The following is a 13,795-nucleotide window of genomic DNA, read 5'->3' as shown; positions in this document are numbered from 1 at the left end:
GAAACTGACACTCAATGAGAAAAATATTGATCAAGTGTCAAGATATAAATATCTTGGTTGTTGGCTTAATGAATGGTGGGATCCAGAAATAGATATAAAGACAAGGACTGAAGTTGCACAGCAGTCCTTCATGAAAATGAGAACACTATTCTGCAATAAAGACCTAAACATGGAAGTCAGATGCCGAATGCTGAAATGTTACGTGTGGTCTATTCTGCTCTATGGAGTTGAAACATGGACATTGAAGGCGACAACCATCAAGAAAATCGAAGCCTTTGAGATGTGGCTATACAGAAGAATGCTAAAGATATCATGGACAGAAAAAATTACCAATGAAGAGGTCTTAAAATCCATTGGCAAAGCTAAACATCTTGTACAAATAATCAAGAAACGAAAAACATCATATCTTGGCCACATCATGAGAAACAGCAAATACCAACTTCTACAAACTATTTTGGTAGGAAGAATTGATGGCAAAGGAACTAGAGGAAGAAAAAGAATATCATGGTTTGACAACATCAAGACGTGGACAGGAAAGAGCAGTGTACAACTGCTCAGATTAGCACAAGACCGTAGTTTGTTCGCCAAGATGGTCGCTGACCTTCGATAGAAGATAGCACAATAAGAAGGCTGAAGGAATGAAAATGACAGAATGGAACTAATTCTGCTTTATAGACACCTATCAAGACTCACCTCCCATAAAAATTTCAAATTTTTATTTGATCCCTGGCATAACTTTTCTAGGTTTCAAAGTTGGCCATTTTCAATTTTTCTCGCAGAAGAAAGGGCTTCAGTCAAGGTGGTTTGGGACATACATATCCCACTACATGTATAAATGGAAAATGCAAAAAATCTGACTTGGATTAAACCTAAGGTCAACAGGGTAGAGTACAAAATGGGAAAAAAGAGCACTTGGAAAATCCAAAGCAGGTGGCTGCCATCTCAAAAAAAAAAAATTGTTTGTCTGAAAAATGCAAATAAAAAAATCAAAATGTGCATACTCTGAGCATTCAAGTGACAGTAAAAAAAACCAAAAACTGGACAATATAGAAATAAACTGTGATTAACTTTAAAACTCTCTGAAATCACGAAAATTCTGTTGATCCACCAAATAAAAATGGCCACTACCTTATAATTAATTGGATATAATTTTAGAAAAATCTAAAACTTTCTTCTATCTAGAGGATAAGGCAACAAAATAACTCACTCTCATCAAAATCAAAAATTATGCAGCTTTGGCCCTGATGATTTTACATGGTATGACACAAATATAAGATGTACAAAATCGACAAACATTTGGAAGATTATTTTTTATTCTAAAATGTTTTTAGAAAAATATTTCTGGAAGATGTAAACAGAAGTAGTAAGACAGTAAAAAGTTTCTTTTGCATGAGTTGTTAAGAGTATGGAATCCACTGCTGAAGAGTGGTGAGTGCAATAAAAGAGTTTAGAGTAATATGAACTGCTGTTTTAGTTGAGGCAAATCTACAACAGTGAGTCTTATAACTCCATGAAGGTCTGGATTAATAATAATAATAAATATTTCAGGAGAGAAATACCATAACAATCTGTTAATAATGTGTGAGATTAACTGGACAAACTTCCCATTATACATTTATCTGAATACATTTTTCTTCATTACTTTCTAATTGTTTCCTTGAAGAAAACTGATAAAAAATTCAGTTATGATGATAATCATGATTTTTGAAACCTATCACTATCCACTAATGCCCCCCCCTCCTCCAAAGGAATAGCTGAGTTCAGAGTTATCAATGATTCTTAAGACATCAGGATGAGATTAATGCAGACAAGTACTGCCATCTCATGACCATAACAGTTGTATTGTTGTCTGTAATGACTTGAGTTCTACAGCTGAGTTTCTTGAGTTGCACAATTAAAAACCTGAATTTTTAATTCTACAATATCAGCACAGCAAGTGGAAGATAAGTGATTTGGGTAACAATAAAAGATACTAAAATTCAGAAAACACAGAGAGAAGATGACAGAAAGCTGTTGCAAAAGTGAAAAGACAATGACAAGTTAGGAGTTTCCTTATTAGTAAATTTTGACCTGGCTATATCTCTACCACTGTGCAAAGCACCTGGATTTTTGGGAGATCAGGATGAAGAAGATTCAGAGGTAGATAATCAAAATAATGGCACTTTTGTGGTACAGCTGGAAGAAGCAAGTGACAAAGACTGCTGCAGATCTGTGCAATGTTTCCTATGAGGAATGTTTCCTCTTAAGGGTTTTATAGGATTGATATTGATAACTTTTTTTTTCCTGTACAGACAGTGCAGGGAGGGAGGGGGAGAGAGAGAGAGAGAAAAAGAAATGAGGGGTTATCCCTGGAAATTGCATAAGAGGGTGGTTGTGAGTGCTTCGTCTGTGAATGAATTTAAGGAGAAGTATGATAGATATTGTGTGAATAATGGTTAGTGTGTGTCAATGTAGGGTTTCCCATGAGTCTTCTGATTTCATGAAGACACCATTAAAATAATAATAATAATTATTATTATTATGACTTGTATCCTCTGAAAACTATTACAGGTTCAATTCTCATTATAACAAAAGAATCTGAGATTTTTCAATTGGTTTGTCAGCTATTCATGCAGAGGTTACAGAATTCATTATTTGATGAAAGTCTTGCTAAAGAAAAGGTTCCTTAGGAGTGGAAATAAGGCTAAATATTACCACTCCACAAGTATGGTTCTAGGCTAGAAATTTACAGTTATAGACCAGTCTGTATACATGCACCTGTAGCAGTATAGAAGACATTCGTTAGGAATAGAATACAGGACTGTGGTGATGGACATAGGATTCCTTATGATGGTCATCATGTTTCGTCAAGGGTGGTTTTGTATTAGCGATCTACTTGCATTTCATGATAAAGTGATGAATGTATTGGATGACAGAAATTCATATACAGTGATGCTGTTTAACTAGTGGTGTGCCACAGTGTTCTGCTCTTGGACCACTGCTCTTTAATTTATTTATTAATGATATTTCATGTGAATTGATTGAATGGGAGATCTTCAGTTGTGTAAAAAGGTTGAGGGAATGTAAGTTGTAGAGCTTGGTGGATAGGTAGAAAAAGAGGTAATATGATAGAGATGTTTAAGTTAGTGAGGGTATTTTACTGGATTAATATGGGGGGGAGGTGAGAGACCATTCCCAGAAGTTCTGTCAAGGTGTAGATGTAAGGCACAGAATGCTAGGAGTTTAAGGCTTAGTATGATAAGTACATTATAAGATAAGTGGACCTCCCATAATGGGTCTGCTGACTCCATGGTGATTGATGTGATAATAATTATTAAGGAATTCTGATTAATGATAGACTGGAGTAATGAATGTTATAGTTTTGTAAATTGAAAGAAAAGAAGACAAACTGTTGCAAGAGTCCTATATAGGAGGCATGGGGATTTTTTACATCACAAAGGGTAAGGGATGATCATCATAAGAGGTCAGGAAGGAATTTCTGAAATTCATTATTTTTTGATACGACTGAATATCATATTTCTATCAGTAAATTTAAGGGAATGTATGACACAAATGTTGAGTACGAGTTGAAGCTCTGATTTCATGAAGAACCATTATCCAAACAGAATAACATAAAAATACAAATGCGACTTTTACATAACCGACGTACGAACTAGAATAACAATATTAAAAATTACAGCTTAAAATAAAAATAAAATAGGTTTGCTTAATTGTCACAAGAGTTAAATGTCAATTTAAACAAAATTAGATTTGCAATTGTATGTGATGCTTAATAAAAATAGCTTCTTCGCAGAAGTAAATAACATAAGCTACAGACATATAGTGCTGGAATGCTGCAGGTGTTGTTAAAAATATTTCACGATACTAAATTTCCAATACTGAATGTATAGTGAGTTTAAATATTTAAATAAAATAAAAAATGAATTAAAATGTTCTTTAATAGTTAGCAGGCTTATCTTTATTATTGCCATTCAATTGATAGGATCAATACGATCAGCCAATTAACAGTAAAAATAAAAATAAAAAATGCGACGATCTTACCTTAACCTTTTCTTAAGCGAAACTCAACACACTTATTGTCCATTGCTTGTAAATCGTTGTATTCAGATAACTGAATCATTTAATGGTTAATGTTTTTAGGGAATAATACTAAAGAAAACAACATAACAGTAAAGCTTTCTCAGATACACCCAACAATCTTAAACTTAACTCTCCTTTCAATGAATCAGTATGCATCGTTCATTTTATCCTCACTAGATGTCGCAACATCCGTGAATAGCAGTTCGATGCATTCGTTATGCAGCTGTTATTGAAATCCCGCCATTAAATCCCTCAGGAAATGGCGAACTAATTCAGGAAGAATCTATATATTAAACTACGTTGACCACCGTATCTCTGGCCTTCGCAGACAAAACCGTCTTTTTTTTTTCTTTTTCTTTTTTTTTTTTTTACAGTGGAAGAGACGATTAATCAACTAAAAGTAGTCAGGCTAGGGCGTTTGACATGGAAATACTTCTGTTTTTGAATGAAATTAAATAAATATGACCAAAATTATTGATATTTCTATGTAAACGGAGGAGGGGAATTAAAAAGCAGTGTTTCTAGAAATCTGCGAGTTTTGATATATTACTGTCTCACGAAGTTTACAGCAATAATTAATATATGCATTTCCTGGAAACAAAACCGATAACACAATTCTTACTTAAATTAAACATGCTAAGAAATTATATTAATGTTTTATCCTTTATCGAAATGTAAGTCGTGAAGATACTTCACGCGCAAACTTTGCTTTAATTTGCTAGAGAATAAAACAAGAATATTTCTTTGAAAGTTTAATTTCATTTGCAACCAAGTGAAAAAAACCTTTCTACAACTGTTGCTTTTCTGTGTTGATAGTGAACAAATAATATTCAGATCGCATTTTAGATATTGAAATATAACAATATTTCAACAGTACAAGAGAACGAATAAAATTCTTAGTTGCACTTGGTTGAACGAAACTTAGTAACTTTTCTTAGTGCTTTAATTGCATTAGCCAGAGAACGACACTCATTATATCTATCTTGACGTCCGCCGTCCTTATGAAATGTTCCATACGGATAAGCGAATCTGTCTCAATCACGATTAATAGTATACCTAAAAGATGCAAAATTAATGAAAATATAGAAGAAGAATAGAAAACTTTAATAAATGTAATTCATAAGGTAGCCTCTGAAGTACCTAGAAAGAAAAAAAAATTTTTAAAAATATATATATACATATATATATAAAGAAAAGGACTAAAATTTGGAATGAATATGTAGAATACAATAAAATAATAATAAAAAAATTACATCACGTCATTCCTTCAAAAACAAATAGAGCAATGAAAGGAAAGAAAGCTCGCCAAGATTCTTGAGATTCTGCTATTACTACTACTACCATTTTTTTTTAAATAAAAATGTTTTTTTTTTAAATATTACGTTATACTTATATTCATATATTATATAGTAATATTATTACATTTTACATAGTAATATTCATATATCGCATAGTGACAATATTACATTCTTACAGTATGCATAGTAATATTAATACACATTACATTCAGTAATTTTAATGTTATTATTAATTTAATTGCGTTCGTGCATCAATCGCGGAAAGCCCACTTAAAAAAAATACTCAAATCATCAATACTTGTACAATATCTGTCATATTTCCTTAAAATCATTCAGCGACAAAACACACACAACTGACTCTGACAATCTATTCCACTGCATCACTCTCCAAGCAAAAAAATCTAGCCCTCACTCCTTACTAACCACAACCATACTCAATTTCCATGGATGACCTCCACTTTTCCTCACATTTTTCAAGTGCTGAAATATTTCATCCACATCAATCCTATAAATCGCACTAAGCAACTTATATATCTCTATCATTTCCGCCCTTTATCCGCCGATCAACCAACTTCTGTAACCCACAAATCTTTAATTTCTTTTCATATGGAGCATCACATCGTCTTGCCACCATCTTAGTTACTCTCCTCTGAATCTGTTCCATCTCATCCACATCTTCAAGAAATCCAGATAACCAGATCTGTGCACAATAATCCAGATATTATCAATGCCTTATAAATTTGAATAAAACTCCTTCTTATCACTGCGTGATAAGAAGGGGTTTTTATTCCAATTAGAGTCTTCTTCAATAACTATGTAATCCTATGAGCTGTTTTAGCCACTTTTGCTATATGCTCTGAATTTCAACTTTACCGTAATCACACACTCCAAATCCTTGGCTTTATCAAATGCCTGGAGTACAGTCCCATCAATCAGGTACACAGATGGTAATCTTTCCACTCCAAAATGCATAACCTTACACTCTGCCATATTAAATTGACATCCATCTTTATAAAAGAATTTCATTTAAATAATTAAATTTGTGTGTGTGTGTGTGTGTGTGGGTGGGTGGGTGGGTGGGTGTGTGTCTGTGGGTGTGGGTGTGGGTGTGGGTGGGTGGGTGGGTGGGTGTGGGTGGGTGGGTGGGTGGGTGGGTGGGTGGGTGGGTGGGTGGGTGGGTGGGTGGGTGGGTGGGTGGGTGGGTGGGTGTGTGTTTAACAATGCATAGGATGTAGTAAAGGAACGGATATGATATATTTATGAAAATGAGTTATGTGCTAATATTAGTAATAAAAGGATGAAGGGGCACAATAATCCCAGCAACTTCGAAGCTAGATTTAACTTAACTTTTTTAACGTTTGTTGCTGTGGTTACCAGGTCTTATGTAATCCGAATGGCAACTTTTACAGTACTAAATGTGCCGATACGATTTCCACAGTTTGTGTTTCAATGTTCTGTAACTGTTTAGATGTTTAGATCTTCCCAAACTGTGGGCTGCGGCCTTCTTGGGGATGTAGGTTGTTGAGGGGACCGTGAAATAATGAAAACAAATTTTAAATATTTTAAGACTAAGTAGATTTTTTTATTTTAAAAGAAACGTATTTAACTTTTATTATTTATTATTTCTTTTTTGTTATTTTTTATATTTTAATGGAAAAATTCACACATTCGTGTTGGTTCACAAACTTTGCTTTCTGCATAGTTCGGTGCTTAATGAATATTAGTAAATATTGCTTATTCACATGTTTCATTTCAAAGCAGTGGTTAATTGTATTTACTTCGAATGCTCTCCAGGGAAGCTCCAAATCTTCTAATCAGGGACTGTTGATATTGACTTTATGTACATATCAAATCTCGTTTCATGTTATCACTGTCATCCAAGCTAGTTTTCTGTTACCAATAAAAGTTTCGCATATACTTCACGCATAAAAAAAGCTTAAACAAGTTCATGTGAGAAGATAGTAACTAGCTTGCAGTGGTAAACAACACACCCTCCCTAACAGCCACTATACTGCAGAGGCAATAAAAACAAGTACTTTTATTATGCCAGTGAATAAGGTATGAGGAGTCTGCGTAATATATTTCTCAACAAATAGTGCAATTAGAGACAACTGGGATAAAAACACACTAATTAATGAATCACATGTCCTCTCATGCAGAAACTATGCTGTATAGACTGAAACAAAACCATATGTTGCATGGGCAAACACAGTATCTAACTAAAAACTATTGTTATTAATTAGATGTGTGTGAGTTCGATTTCCCAAGGCAGCAATAAAATTCAATGGAACGTGTTAAAATTCGTAAAAGTGTTAAAACTAAGTAATATATATATATATATATATATAATGAATGTTATGGCAGTTTCACATATGGAATTCGGTTGAAGAGAGTTAGCATTTCAACTCAATTGTCAGCTATGCTTTTATCTTTCGGTTGCGCGATCTTTTGTTAATACCGCACCAATCATATGCACTTCTTAATATCATTGCTGTCTGTTTCGCGTTAGGCTTAATTACCGTAAAGGGAGAAAAGTCACAAAAGAGAAAAATGTTCCTGCTCCGAGGATTCCCTTATTCAGGTAATATTCAATAATTTCATGTTGTTAGTCTGTGGTGTGCCTGTATCGGTAAGTGGTGCTATTATTTGATCTATTCTACGTTAAAAATATTTAACCCTGAGATGGATAAGTGGCTGATTAAAAAAAAAAAAAAAAAAAAAAAAAATCCCGCGAACAATCAGAAGAAGCAGAAACAGACTAAAAAAAAAATGACAGTATTTCATATTTTACCAGAACAGCCCACATCGTCTTCAGACCAAACGGTAAGAGGCAAAAATGTAATATATGCATTTGATTTTTGCAATATTCGCTGTGTATGTTTTGTATTGAATATAACTACAATAAATATTATAATAATATATGTCTCTATTACGATTTTTTTTCGAGGAGGGCCATGAAATATTTTAATTTGTGCAAAGGGGGCCCTGACATCCAGAACGTTGGGAAGCACTGTTTTAGATGATATGGCAGTATTATGGTAATTGAAATAATATCTTAGTGAGAGTACATGACCATAATTAGGGATTCGGTTATTGTCTGGTGTGTAATAAGTCTCCAAAGAACCTTGGAACAATTCTAAATTCGATAAGTGACTGTTTGCTGCGTTTCCGTATACAGTTATACTGTACCTTAGTATTGTTTCATATATTCCGTGATACATGAGTTTTTTATGTTGGTTGCATCATGTCTTTTGCTTGGTAGAATTTTGCAGAAATAATGCGTAGTTCGTCATGAAGGTATTATATAATAGAGAGAGAGAGAGAGAGCAGTGTTAATGTCTGTGTAGACTGTTAGTAGTGCTGTATCATCTGCGTATTGATACATTTGACTTTGTACGGCCAGGTTTTGAATGGAATGTATGTGTTGAACAGAATGGGTGATAATATTGCTCCTTGAGAGACTCCGTGCTGTATCTATTCCCTGGATACGATGTAATGTGATGTGTGCCTGTTTTTGTTACTTGCATTATGTCTGTGAAATAATTCCTAAACCAGGTATGCAGTGTTCCTCTTATTCCAATTGAGTACAACTTGGTGAGTAATATTTCATGATCAAGTGTGTCAAATGCTTTGGTTAGGTCAAGAAGTATGAGGATAGAAAATTTATTTGTATCAAGAGTTTTATTTAATTTGTTCGTAATGTCCTCTAATAACATAGTTGTGCTTTTCATTTTCTAGGAACCGTATTGCTTTTGTGAGATGATGTTATATTTCTGTAAGCAGTTTTGTAGTCTTGTGTGTATTACTTTTACAAGAAGTGTACAGACAGGCATATTAGCTATAGGTTTGTAGTTCTGAACGTCACTTCTTTTTCCTGTTTGTAAACAAGTATAACTATCGCGGTGTAACTATAGTTGTCTAGGTTCATCGCAGGTGTCGAATATCATGTTCAAAAGTTTCCGAATTACGGGATTTATTCCCGGACTCGTCCTTCAATTTAGTTGTGAGAGAGCATCTTTCATTTATAATTTTTGGATATGGGAGGAAAGTACCTTGTCTACTGCTGACTTTGCGTTAATAGTTTTGTGCTGTTGTTTACTGTATCTATTCTATTGTGAAGGCATAGTTAAATGATTCTGTGAGATCATTGTGGTTCTTCTCTTGACTGAAGTTTTTAGTGATAAAATCTTGTGGGCGGTTTTCCTTTTTCGGCTTAATAGTTCATTAAGTGTAGACCATGTTTGCCTCATGTTGACACTGTATTCCGCGAATTTCTAAAAGTAGTAGTGTCTTTATGCGCTCCTAATTTTAGTTGTTAGTTGATTTCTTGTGTTTTTGTATAATGTTTGTAGGTGAATGTTGTTGGGTGACTTTTTTTTACTCTATACCACATTATGTCTCTTATTACAATACTATTAAGGATGTCTTCATTTATCGATGGATTATTTAGTACTTGTCTCCTGTTTCTTGCGTGTTTTGTTGCCTTTCTTTTTGTTCCTGTTAACAGGGATTTCAGGCTGTCACATAACGTTATTGATGAGTAGTCTGTTCCCGTTTGTGTATACAGTTAGGTATACAGTGTGTTTTTTATAAGGTTATCAGCGATGCTTCTTACTGTGATAATAGAGCGAAGTTACTTTGGGGTGGGGGATTTACAGTAGGTTGGGAATGTAAAGGCGGAACTGTGGAATGAAGTTGCGATGAAGTAGTGATCAGCGATTTTAGTGGCGATTGATAATGAGATGGATGTGTTGATAGGAGCCCGTATGTTGATGTGGTCTATGCATGAATGTGTTATTGAGTCGTCATGTATTTCTTCTCTTGCTGGGGAGTTTATGGTAAAGTTTATGTTATACCGGCTTAATATATCAAGATATGTGTTAGTAGTTGAAGAGCCAAAGTCAAGGATATTTATGTGAATGTCACAAATTCAGTGGAAGTGACGCTTGCATCCTCTGTGCTAGGCCACAGATAGACTTATAAGTTCGAGTCTAGCAGCCGACTGGAGGAACTTTTTCTATGCCTTCTTCGACCGGTTTCCGAGATCTCCGGCAGGGGTAAGCGGGTTTTTTCTCCCGGAAACTCGTAATTTCATCCTGTAAACCAAAGAAAATCTTTTGTAGAACCCACATTATTTCAGACAGTAACATCCTATTAGGGCAAGTACCAAGAGATGGCAGCACTTGCTTGCCGGTCTCTTAATCGGCGACTGCTAATAAATAATTATAGTGAACGGGCCAGCAATCTCTGATTGGCGACTGATGGAGATTGAACTGCCCACTCAATCTTCAAATGCTAGTAGGGTTAAAAGGCCTCGCCTACTCCCTATAAGGAAAAAAAAGATTATTATTATTATTATTATTATTATTATTATTATTATTATTATTATTATTATTATTATTATTATTATTATTATTATTATTGAGAGGGCGCTGTGTAGGCATACGAACGGTTGCATGGTCGTATCGCTGGTCCCGTTTTTATAGTTTTAATGTGGTTCTAACTCCTGTTTTTAATTTAAAAGTGTCAAAAAGAAACTCTACTTGTCACACTGAAGACAGTGACATGTAATTCATCGGAATCGGCCAAGTGGAATCCAAAATATGAGTGTGCTAAAAATTGAAGCACACACCGTGGTTGCTAACGAGTACAGAACAAAGGACGTCGCCATCTTTGCAGCTGTCCAAAGGAAGAAAGGAGAGTCATGAAGTGCAACAAGTGTCAGAAGGAATTGCCGTCCGACGGATATTACATAACCTGCAGGAAATGCCATAGGAATCTTCACTTTACATGTTCTGGACTTTCTGAAACAACCTGGCAACGCAAATCCAATGCCAAACGAGAAAAATGGAAGTGCCTAAACTGTAGAGAGAACAAAGAAACGCCACTACCCACGACGCAACTGATTACGCCGGAGGCAGAATCGGATCGATGAACTGAACAGACAACAAAACACCGGTGAGTCTTATAATTTGAGTTCCGTTAATTTATTACTAGAAAAAGGTTTAGAAAATATAAAAGCCAGCTTGGTACATCTTGTCCAAGAACTATTTGATAAACAGAATAAAGAAATAACAAAAAAATTAGCGAATATGAAGAGTTTGTTCAATTTAATAATTCAAAAGTCGAAGAAGTCTTACAAACAGTAAAAGACATTAAAACCAGCATTAACGCATTAACTGAGAGTCAGCACAAATTGATAAAAGACACATCGGAACTCCGTCAAGAATTTAATTCCCTGAAACAACAGTACGAAGAGTGAATGCAGAAGATGTCAAAGTCTTGCAGGATGACTTAGATAGATTGGAGTTCTGGGCTAAGGAGAATGGATGTCAATTTAATGTGACAAAATGTAAGGTTATGCATTTTGGGGTGAAAAGATTAGCAGCAGTATACCACATTGGTGGAACTGTACTCCAAGAGATTGATGAGGCCAGGGACTTGGGAGTGTTGGTGGATAAGGAGATGAAGTTTAGGGGACACACTGCTAAAGTAGCTAAATCACCTCATCAACTCACTTGGTTGTTGAAAAATACCTTGACGAGCAGAGACAAGCAAGTTATTGTACCTCTGTACCGAGCCCTGATAAGACCTCATCTCGATTACTGTGCCTAGATTTGGTCACCTCGGTTCCTTCTTGATGGGGAGGAGGTGGAGAGGATCCAGAGGCGAGTGACTAAGAAGATAACAGGCCTATGGAATGAACCATATGAGAACAGGTTGAAGATTTGTGGGTTGCAGAAACTAGTTGATAGGTGGAAAAGGGGAGATATGATTGAGACATTCAAATTGCTAAAGGGATTCTATAGGATTAATTCAGAGGATATTTTTGAGATCAGGACTGGTGGTAGGAGAACTAGGGGACACCTATGGAAGCTGGGCAAGAGTGTGGTTAGCAGGGGTTTTAGAGCTGGGTTCTTTACTTTTAGAGTGGTAAATGAGTGGAATAAGCTGCCAGAGTCTGTTGTGGGTGCTATGACGGTGAACGAGTTCAAGACAAGGTATGATAAATACTGTGAGAATGTAATCGCATAGTTGTGTGGACATGATGTTTAGGGCCTCCCTCGATGAGTCTAAGGACTCCTGGAGTCGCCGGAAATAATAATAATAAAAAAAAAGTTTTAAACCAGCAACAGCATAAAGAAGACCTGTTATAAACGGTCTTTCAGAAACCGAATCCACAGAAAATCTCAGAGACGTAGTTCTAAAGTTAGGCCATGCAATTGACATCCCGCTACAGCATAATGATATTCAGACCATAAATCGGTTCCCCAGGAAGAACAGAAAACAAGGTTCGCCACGACCGGCACCAGTCATAGTTCGTCTGACAAGCAAGGCTACAAGAGACAATCTCATAAAAGCCAGCAGACTGAAAAAACCAGTAGTCAAGGATTTAAATGCATCGCAAGACAATACACCAATCTTTCTATCTGAGTATTTAACACCTTTCAATCAGAATCTTTTCTACAAAGCAAGAAAGGAAAAAACAGAAAAAAAGTATAAATTTTTATGGATCAAAGACGGCAAAATATTCTTGAGAAAGTCACAGACTTCAAAGTCTATACAAATAAAAAGCTCGGAAGATATAGACAGGTTGCCAGAGTGAAACAAAAGACTCCAACTTAGTTCAATAAGAAGATCTCAACACAACAAAAATGAATGTGAACCATCAGATAGATGTAATTACAAAAGAATACATCAGTAATTGTACTTTCGAATCTCTTGATGCATGGAAACAAAACACAGTACAAGCGACAGATCTCTCAATCCTGCGTATTAACATCAGAAGCATCCGAAAACATTGGTTATTATTGCAGGCTTATCTGAGGAATTACACTGATATTATTGATATATTGATTCTTACAGAAGTATCCATAACTAATGACGAAGCGACTACTTTCCAAATTCCAGGCTTCCAACAACATAGATCATGTCGCCAAAAAAGAAGAGGGGTGGAATATTAATATTTCAGCTAACGCCTTTTTATTCCCGTATACGGGAGCAGGCGAGGCCATTTAGCCCTATCTAACTTTTGGAGACTGAGTGGGCAGTTCAATCTCCACTGGTACCCAATCAGAGCCAGATGTCCCAAGGCTATCACTAATTAAGCGGTACGCAGTGAAGAGAGACGGCTGAAATGTGCCCCCATCTCGTGGTCCCTAACCCTAACACAATATATTTAATGTCTGAAATAATGTGTGTTCTACGGTCGATTTTCTTGAGTTTACAGGACGAAAAATCCGAGTTTCCGGGAGGGAAAACCTGCTTGCCCGTGCCAGCGATCGACTAACTCGGGAACCGGTCGAAAAAAGGCTTAGAAAAATTTCCTCTAGTCACCGACTAGACTCGAAACCAAGTCTTCCTACGTGCGGCCAAGCGCGGTGGTGTGCAAACGCCACATCCACTGAGCTACACAG

The 13,795-nt window shown here is 35.7% G+C and overlaps 1 protein-coding gene across 1 annotated transcript in view; it reads right to left on the bottom strand.

Moving 5' to 3' along the window:
• The window catches only part of LOC150104147 (protein Fe65 homolog), a 554,216-nt gene extending 550,041 nt beyond the window's left edge, over positions 1-4,175 (bottom strand). The window contains exon 1 of the mRNA XM_090396406.1: positions 4,042-4,175. The gene's annotated coding sequence lies outside the window, so the exon portion shown is untranslated. The remainder of the gene's footprint in view (positions 1-4,041) is intronic.
• Positions 4,176-13,795: the final 9,620 nt, after the last annotated feature.

Source organism: Typopeltis vanoorti, chromosome 8 (genome assembly GCF_054136105.1).
Source record: "Typopeltis vanoorti isolate ZY-2024b chromosome 8, IOZ_Tvanoo_1.0, whole genome shotgun sequence".
In the NCBI taxonomy this organism is placed as follows: Eukaryota; Metazoa; Arthropoda; class Arachnida; order Uropygi; family Thelyphonidae; genus Typopeltis; species Typopeltis vanoorti.
This window is presented reverse-complemented; position numbering and strand designations above follow the sequence as displayed.